This window comes from Pinus tabuliformis, chromosome X, assembly GCF_031772625.1.
Source record: "Pinus tabuliformis cultivar Carrire ecotype Pingquan chromosome X, CPIR1, whole genome shotgun sequence".
NCBI lineage: Eukaryota > Viridiplantae > Streptophyta > Pinopsida > Pinales > Pinaceae > Pinus > Pinus tabuliformis.
In genome coordinates this window covers 118,311,475-118,320,246 of record NC_142308.1, presented here as the reverse complement: position 1 = coordinate 118,320,246, position 8,772 = coordinate 118,311,475, and the positions used below count along the sequence as shown (strand labels likewise).

The window sequence follows — 8,772 nt, the reverse complement described above, 5'->3', positions numbered from 1 at the left end:
CCTTGTTTAAGTATGAATGAATCTCTTCTAGAAGACAAGGATGTGTGCAATCAACAAATTTCCTTGGATAAGCCATTGAAGAGGCTTGAACATGCCAAGGGATGAGAATATGATACCCTAGTGAAAAATCTTGAGCTTATATCAAATGATGTGACATCAGAGATTGAATATTTGTCACTGCATGTCCCACTTGGAGACCATGTGTCTGTCATGGAGAAGGATGCTACGATTTTGGATGGGACAGAGCATTCTGAAAGTATTCTCCTCACATAAAATCCTCTAGAATCTGGAGAAGTAGCAGAGGGTTATATTGTTTTGGATGATATGAATGTTCCTAGTAAAGGGGATTCAAAAAGCACCAAACTTGTAGACAAAATATTGAATTTGAGCAATAGATTACAAAATTTTCTCTTACAAGGACAAATTCCAGAGCCATTCCAATGTACACCTTCTAAAAGGCCGATGAATTCAAAACGTAATGGAAGCACAGAGAAAACCAAAGATACCATTTCTGTTTATAGGCCAAGGCAATCTATAGGACGTGATGAGGCTATGCACAATTCATTGAAGGAGAGTAGTGCTGAGCTGGTGGGACAACTTAGTTTATGGAAGGTACAAAATCTACACAAAGAAAATGAAATAGCAGCAAAGGATTCTGAAAAGGTAAGCTAAATTATGTATGAACTTCATATTTTTCCATCTTCTTTATCAGATTCATCTTAAGGAACATAGTACACAGTTGGTGCACTGTATGTATGACATTTTTTCATTTTTTCTTTTTTAGGAGATAAGTAAACAATTTGTTTCATAGAATTTGTCATCACCTGCACTGGAACAGAGGATGGAATCCTTGGACACACCACTGAAGATGCTTGGACATACTGAGGGCCATGATATATCTCCTTTCTTGTACACATTATTTGGACCAAAATGTAGTACTCCATTGACAAATCGTGAGCTTACAGAAGATAATGATAAGGTTGTTACTGGCACACCATTTGAAAATTCTCTGTAGCCGCCATTAGTGACTGAATCAGGGGGAGTTGACAATTTTGGCAATGAATTTCCATGGTTATTTTATGTATCCCATGAAAAGAGGCCTAGTTTCCAACACCACAAGAAAGCCGATGCAATGAATGCATTGGTATATTCCTAGCTATGTACACATCTCTCTTTTTCTGCTGATTTCCTCATATGAAATTCATTAATTATTATGTTGACGCTGATGATTGTTATCCATTGCTCCACTTAGGTCCGAGTGTCTGTTGTCCTCACAAATGGCCTCTTTGGGTTGAACCTTGATTGTGATAATTATATAAACAACAACAAATCTATTCATGAGGCAATATGTTTTCTAATGGATCCAGTTCTTAGGAAGAAAACTTGCTATGTATAGTTTTCTCAGAGATCAACACGATCGATATGCTAATCATAACACTATGTTCTTTGATGTAAGCATTGATCAACACCCAAAATGTTTTCTTATATTCAATTATGAAATTTTCATATAATTTCAACCTGTCATATTAATTATGAAATCTTTGCAGATCACCTTGAGAGGTTTTGATGGTATCCAAGGGCCTGTTTATGTGGGTATAGGGTGTTGTTTTAATAGACAAGCACTCTATGGTTATGATCATGTTCTCACTGAGAATGATCTTGAAACAACATGTTTTCTGAGATGTTGCTAGGGATCTAGAAAGAAGAACAGAAAATCAAACAAAAGGTATGATGACGATAAGAAGAGAACCAAGCGAATTGAATCTACTATACCCATCCTTTGTTTGGAAGACATAGAAGAGGATGTTGAAGGTGAGTCCATGTCCAAACCAGTGATTTGTATTTTTTGACAAGTCATTTACCCTTAAACATTGTTCGCCCTCACCCTTCTATGAAATTGCGTATTGTAGGATTTGATGATGAGAAATCATTGCTCATGTCCCAAAGGAGCTTATAGAAAAGATTTGGTCAATCACTAGTGTTTATTCAATCTACCCTCATGGAAAATGGTGGTCTTCCACAATCTGCAAATCTTGCTTCTTTATTGAAAGAATCCATTCATGTTATCAACTGTGGATATGAAGACAAAGTCAGAATGGGGAAAAGAGGTATGAGTAGAGGTGGATCTGCATCTATTTGATGATGCTGTGGATTTTTTTTAGTTCATTGAATTAGTTTTTTCTATAGTGAAGTTGTATAAACATTTTTTCGTGAATGTGCATAAATTATCTTCAGAATAAGGCAACATTTTGTTTAGGGAACCAAGCACCAGGCAACTGTTCTTGAAGAAAAGATCTAATATGAGTGGGTTCACATATTTTGTGTAGATTGGGTGGATTTATGGTTCTATCACAGAAGATATTTTCACTGGGTTTAAAATGCATGCTTGACACTGGATTTCAATATACTGCATGCTTGCACGTCCTACATTCAAGGGATCTGCACCAATCAATCTTTCAGATCATTTGAATCAAGTGGTCTGATGGGCCCTTGGTTTTGTTGAAATTTTATTGAGTAGGCATTGTCCAATTTGGTATGGCTACAGCGATTGCAAAGGCTAACATACATCAATACCATAGTTTATCCTCTCACATCCCTCCCACTAGTTGCATATTGTACCTTGCCAACTGTTTGTCTTCTTACAGGGAAGTTTATCATTCCTGAGGTAAGATTGTCAACCCTTACTAACCTTAATCTTGTCAAGCTTTACTCACCTCTAATGCAACCTGTCTTTTAGATTTTTTTTGGATTTTTTTCTCATACAATGCTTCACATTTTTCCCCTAATTTTTATATTTAATTTGATCTGTAGATTAGCAAATTTGCAAGTGTGTTCTTCATATTATATTTTATTTCCATTTTTACAACTTCTATTCTAGAGCTACGTTGGAGTACAATTGGAATCGATGAATGGTGGAGGAATGAGAAATTTTGGGTTATTGGAGGTGTATGAGCACATATGTTTGTTGTCTTTCAAGGGTTACTGAAAGTTCTAGTGGGGATTGACACAAACTTTATTGTCACATCAAAGTCTTCAGATGAAGATGGTGAATTTGCTGAGATTTATGTTTTTAAGTGGACCAGTCTTCTCATCCCTCCAACTACTTTTCTTGTGGTAAATCTTGTTGGTGTAGTAGCAAGTGTTTCCCAAGCTATTAATAGTGGTTATCAATCTTGGGGTCCATTGTTTGGAAAACTGTTTTTCTCTCTATGGGTGATTGTTCATCTTTATCCATTCCTCAAGGGATTAATGGGTCGCCAGAACTGGACACTGACAATACTTATTGTTTGGTAAATTCTTCTTGCGTCCATATTCTCCCTGCTTTGGGTGAGGATAGATCCTTTCACAACAAACACAAGATCATCATCAAACACACAACAATGTGGTGTAAATTGCTAAAACCACTGTTAGTGTTCGTTAGCAGCAAATAAGGAGGAACTAAAAACACATCCGAGGGCCAAGAATATCTCAAATTTGTTTGTATCATCTGTAGATAATAATATTCGAGAGGGAGAGGCTTTAAGCATATTGCTTTCTAGCTAGTTCTAGCGTAGGGACTAAACCTTGTACTTTGTCTTTGATTGATAGTTAAGATTGTACGGTGTAGTTGGTTCTCTGTTTCAACTAAGATAGTTGAGGTTTACTTGAAGTGATGCCTGTCCCAGAACTAATTTGATGCCACAGAATAATGGGCAATGGATTATATGGTTTGATATTGAAGAATGTATTTTACAAAATATTTATTCATTTTTAAGTGACATTCTTGTCATGGAAAAAATTATGGCATGTCTTAATTGAATATCATATTTTTTAAAATGTGAAGTGGTCAATATCAAATAATTGTGTCATGTAAGAGCAGTGGCAGTTATTACGATTTGAGGCATACACAAGTGCCTATGGAAATGGTAAATGTATGTTGTTTGTTCATTTCATAAAATGCAATTATAAGTGCCTAGGAAAATAGTAAATATATGTTGTTCATTTGTTTCATAAATTAATAACTATGTTTAGAAAGCATTGACCCTATCTTACTCCATTGCATCCAAAATGTTATTTCTAAAGTGCTTTAAATAAGATGCGTGTTTTGACCTAACCCTGAATCATCTAAACTTCATATTTTTTTAGAAGTCTTTGTTCTATGTTTCTATTTAAATTTCAGTGAATGGCATTTTTAACTCTGCTAAACTTTTTTATCAGAGAACTTGCTTAGCACACGATTCTTCATCTTTCTTTTCATACATTTAGCTGTCCTGTAATATTTCTCTGATTGTATAAAGAGAACATTACTGCTGGATGCCCAAGCTCTTCTTCTCAGACAATGTTGCGAGCTAAAGAGACAATGTTTTGGCCCCTTGTTGCAAAAGTTCCATTGGAAAGGCATTTTGATTGTTACTAGGTGTCATCTATCTCACCAAGAGAAGAATTTGTTTTGTGCGATATTTCTATATTTCTAGAATCTACTCAATCAAACACGATTTGTGTTTACAATTACTACTGGGTAATCTAGCTATTCCTTCCTCTATTTTTTTTATCTCTCTATTTACTACAACATTGTTACATTGGATTATAGTGGGTATCTTAAAATTTTCATGTCAACATTATATTGCAGGTAGTAGTTCACCAATATTACTATGGTATTTTAAGGAATTCTTTTGGAGGATGGTATTGTCAACCATGTGAAGCTTTAAACTGGAAATACCAACTCCAAGGCATGAGGCGTCCAAATGTAGCTAGTCGTGGTATGCCTGGTTTTGGTATGAACTGTGCTCTATGTGGTGGTTTGAGTGGTGGTTTTAAGAGGACTACTGATGGCTAGTGGGTTCATGTATTTTGCACCGAGGTAAAAATATCTAATTGAATGGTGTTCACTTTAGAAGAATACAAGAAGTTAATTATGAAAAATTATATTGTTGATTTTAGCTTTTGTGTTAATGATTTGGTGAGGAGCAATATATTTTCTCACTTATGGTATCTTCATTTCTTTTGTGAAACTACAGTGGCTGTTGCAGAATACATTTAGGAGGGGTCAAATGGAGCTTGTTAAAGGGATGGTATGTTTAAATTGATATGTTGCTTCACTACTAGTAATACATATAAGTTTGAGCATGCTGAACTATTTTGTTTTACTTGTTTTGTGCATGATTGTTGCATCTGGATTCTGTCTAGTGAGATGTTGTTAAAGACCTCTATTAGCATCCCCAAAGCCCAACCAGTCTTTCTGAGAAGACACGGGTAATGTAAACTTGTATTTGCTTGGTAGTGCCAGCCTTGGTGTTGGCAAGCACTATTGTGATCTAGTTTCATGCCCCACTATTCTCTTTTATTTGTAGTATCTTGTTACCTGGAGATGGAGGACACAATTACCATTATAGAATATAGTTTTTTCTAAATTTTGTTTCTTTGCTTCTCTTTGTCGAACACAAAAGCAAAGAGCAACAAGATTTGTTGTATCTAGATACAATCTTAGGAAGGTATTTAGATTTTGCAAGATTGGATACTTGCTTGAAGAAAGATCACAAAATGGTCCTAGATGTTGATGGAATGCAGGGAATGGATTGAGTGTTAGGTCAAGCCCTTCACACCCTTGTAAGATCACTAGGCTAGTTCAAGAATTTGTCCACCAAAAAGAGCTCCTAAAAGCTAGCCACTTTTACTATGTACAAAACATGCATCGATATATAGACCATGTTCGATTTATAAGCAGGAGGTTGGTGGTTCGATTCCACTATGTCCTAATATGAATTAATCAATGATATTGTATTTTATTTTTAATTAAATACTTTTAATATTGGTTTATTTCAATGATGAGATATTTTTCTAGATTCATTATTTTTTATTGTCTCTCGAGAGACAATAGTTAAGATCAAAAGCATTGTCTTTTTAAAGACAATATGTCTTTAATTCTAACTATTGTCTCTAGAGAGATAAAAATGAAATTGTCTTTGGAGAGACAAAAATGAAATTGTCTCTAGAGAGACAAAAATTCTTATGTTATATATTGTCTTTATAGAGACAATATTTTAAGACAATTTAATTTGAGACACCCGCTTAAAGACAATATTTAAGACAATAGACAAGTTTTCTTTTGTCTCAAGTTAAGACAATTTATCCAAATATTGTCTTAAAACCCCCCTTTGTGTTGTAGTGCGTTTAGTTCCTTCGTGGCCTCCTCTTATTCTTTGAATACCGATATGGAGCATCTATGGACTTACAACTCATCTAGTCATTCTCGTGACGTGAAGTTTCAAGATGACCGGTAATCCTAGTTTTCTTTATTGGTCATCTTAGTTTGCTTTACAGGTTGTGTTTTTTTTGGCAAATCTCATTTACTATTTCTCTGTTGTCAATGTGGGTAATCTACAATATAAAGATTTTATTGGAGCTAGCATTTTGTTGAGGGTAAAGGTTTTTATTGCTCAATTAAGAACCAACTCACCATGTAGGTGATTTACAATAAAAAGAGTTCATGGGAGCTAGCATTTCGTGGAGGGTAAAGGTTCTTATTGCTCAGTTAAGGACCAACTCACATTAACTTCTGTGTGAAATAGGACAGTGGAAAAGGCCTAAAGAAGCTTCGGAAGAACGATTGTGTACATTTTGCACATCCGGAAAAACATTTCATTTTGAAATGTGATGCATTCAAAGACATCAGAGAAAGTTATGGAACATGTTAGCATCAGTTTCTTGGCATTGTCTTTTTTAGCGAGGGGATTCTTGGAAGGTTGGGCCAGCCCATCATCAATTTGAATCAGAAAAGGATTGAATTGCAAAAAGCTAAAAATAGGGAACTAATGGTTTCATAGACTATTTTTAGTCTCATGGACCTTAAAATATCATTTCATTTCATTTCTTCATATTCTCCTATTAATCGTGTTCTCTCCTCCAAAATTAAAAGCTCTAGTTTCTCTCCTATTAACTTTGTTCTCTCCTCTAAAGTTAAAAGCTCTAGTTCCTCCTCTTCCCCTCGGGTTTTGAACCCTTTCACCTCCCCTTCTTTCTATTTGAATTTTGAAAGGCTGCATAGCTAGCGTTCCCTGTGGCTTAGTTTAATTAATGAATTTTGACTAGTGAAATTTTGTTTGTGATGTATTGTACTACATACATACACTTTAATATGATTGGTTTTTGGAAAAAATCACTAGTACATTTTCGCAAGTTATAATGGCTAAACAAAGTGCACCAAACCATTTTGATTGGAAGACCGGAGAAACCCCTTCACGATTCACATCATTACAAGAACAATACAATATACAAAAATGCTATGACTAAGAATGCAGAATATTTAAAATAAATAAAATAAAAAAACAATTAATGCTTGAGAGAAGATTTAGTCTTCGGGTAATACTTGTGTGTCTATGTTCCCAATACTAGGCATGAAAGAAAAAAACAAATGTAACAATCTCAAAATATTGCCTTCCACATTATATTGTGGAAAAGAAGTCATCTTTTATATTTTAAAAACATTTCAATTTATGTTTTTTCACTTAAAAAAACATTATCACCACATGTAAAGTTAACCAATAAAAAGATTCCAGGTTATGTTTTTTTCACTTAACAATACATTATTACCACAAGTGAAGTTAACTAAGTTAACCAATAATTGGTACAATAGAGACATTTAGCAACTTAGAATAACAAATTTAGCAATTTCAAATTGTTTTCACCAATATCCCAAGACAGACCAAGCCTACTTCAACTACCACAATATATTATGTCTAAAAATTGATAACACAGTAATTGTTTGGACATTGAGACCAACCTTGGAGACAAGTCTTGCAAACAAGAGGCCTTTTAAACTGCACAAAAATAATTATATTAAACATGATTTTTTTCAAACTTCCTTTACTTTTAAAATTAATTTAAAATAATTTAAAAATATATATAAGGTTTAATTATTCTAATTTACTTTAAATTATATAAATTTAGCAAGATAGTAGCTAGTCCTTGCCGTTTAATTTAAATATAGCTCAATTAAGACAAAGTCGTTAACTTTTGTGCACAAAATTGGCATATTTTACCCATAGAATATGTCGTATAGTTGATTGTATTATTGAATTTATTGAGTATGATTGAATCAAGTAGATTAACTATTAATACCTAATTTTAATTAAATATTTTATTGGTAGGATGCTTTTGTTGTCATTGAATTGTTTATTTAATAGTATTGCTCGTTACCTATGTTTAAAGTCTTAGAATTAACAGCTTCAAGAATGCAAAACATTCTTGTAATTATAATCACAATATATCTTGCAATGATGCCACATTTTCAATGACCAAATAAGAATAAACAACACTGAGACAACATAATAAAAACTCGTATGTGCATGAATGAACCAAAAAATTCAAAATAATAACCTAATGCTTTATTTTTTAAATTATATATATATATATATATATATATATATATATATATATATATATATATATATATATATATATATATATATATAGATATATATATGAATTCAAATTTTTTGAAAATTTAAATATATTAATCATGATGGCCCATGCCCATCCATCAATGAACTTACAACTCTTTTTGTAGTCCAATAAATGTTCTAGGAACAAATGCCACTGAAAATATTCCCAAAGCAATATCTAAGAAATAGTGACCCCAAGACGTTAGAAATTAATATAATATAAGCCTATTGGAAGCATTTCTTTAGGCCTTGAGCCTTTCAACCATGCACTTACATTAAATCGAAGTCATATAACTTGATCATGGCTTTTATACTATCCAAAGCATTACATATAGGCCTTTAAGCCTTAAAA

The 8,772-nt window shown here is 33.4% G+C and overlaps 1 pseudogene; it reads left to right on the top strand.

The window, feature by feature from the left end:
* Positions 1–462: 462 nt before the first annotated feature.
* On the top strand, positions 463–3,399 carry LOC149138712 (putative cellulose synthase A catalytic subunit 1 [UDP-forming]; annotated as a pseudogene).
* The last annotated feature ends 5,373 nt before the right edge of the window (positions 3,400–8,772 follow it).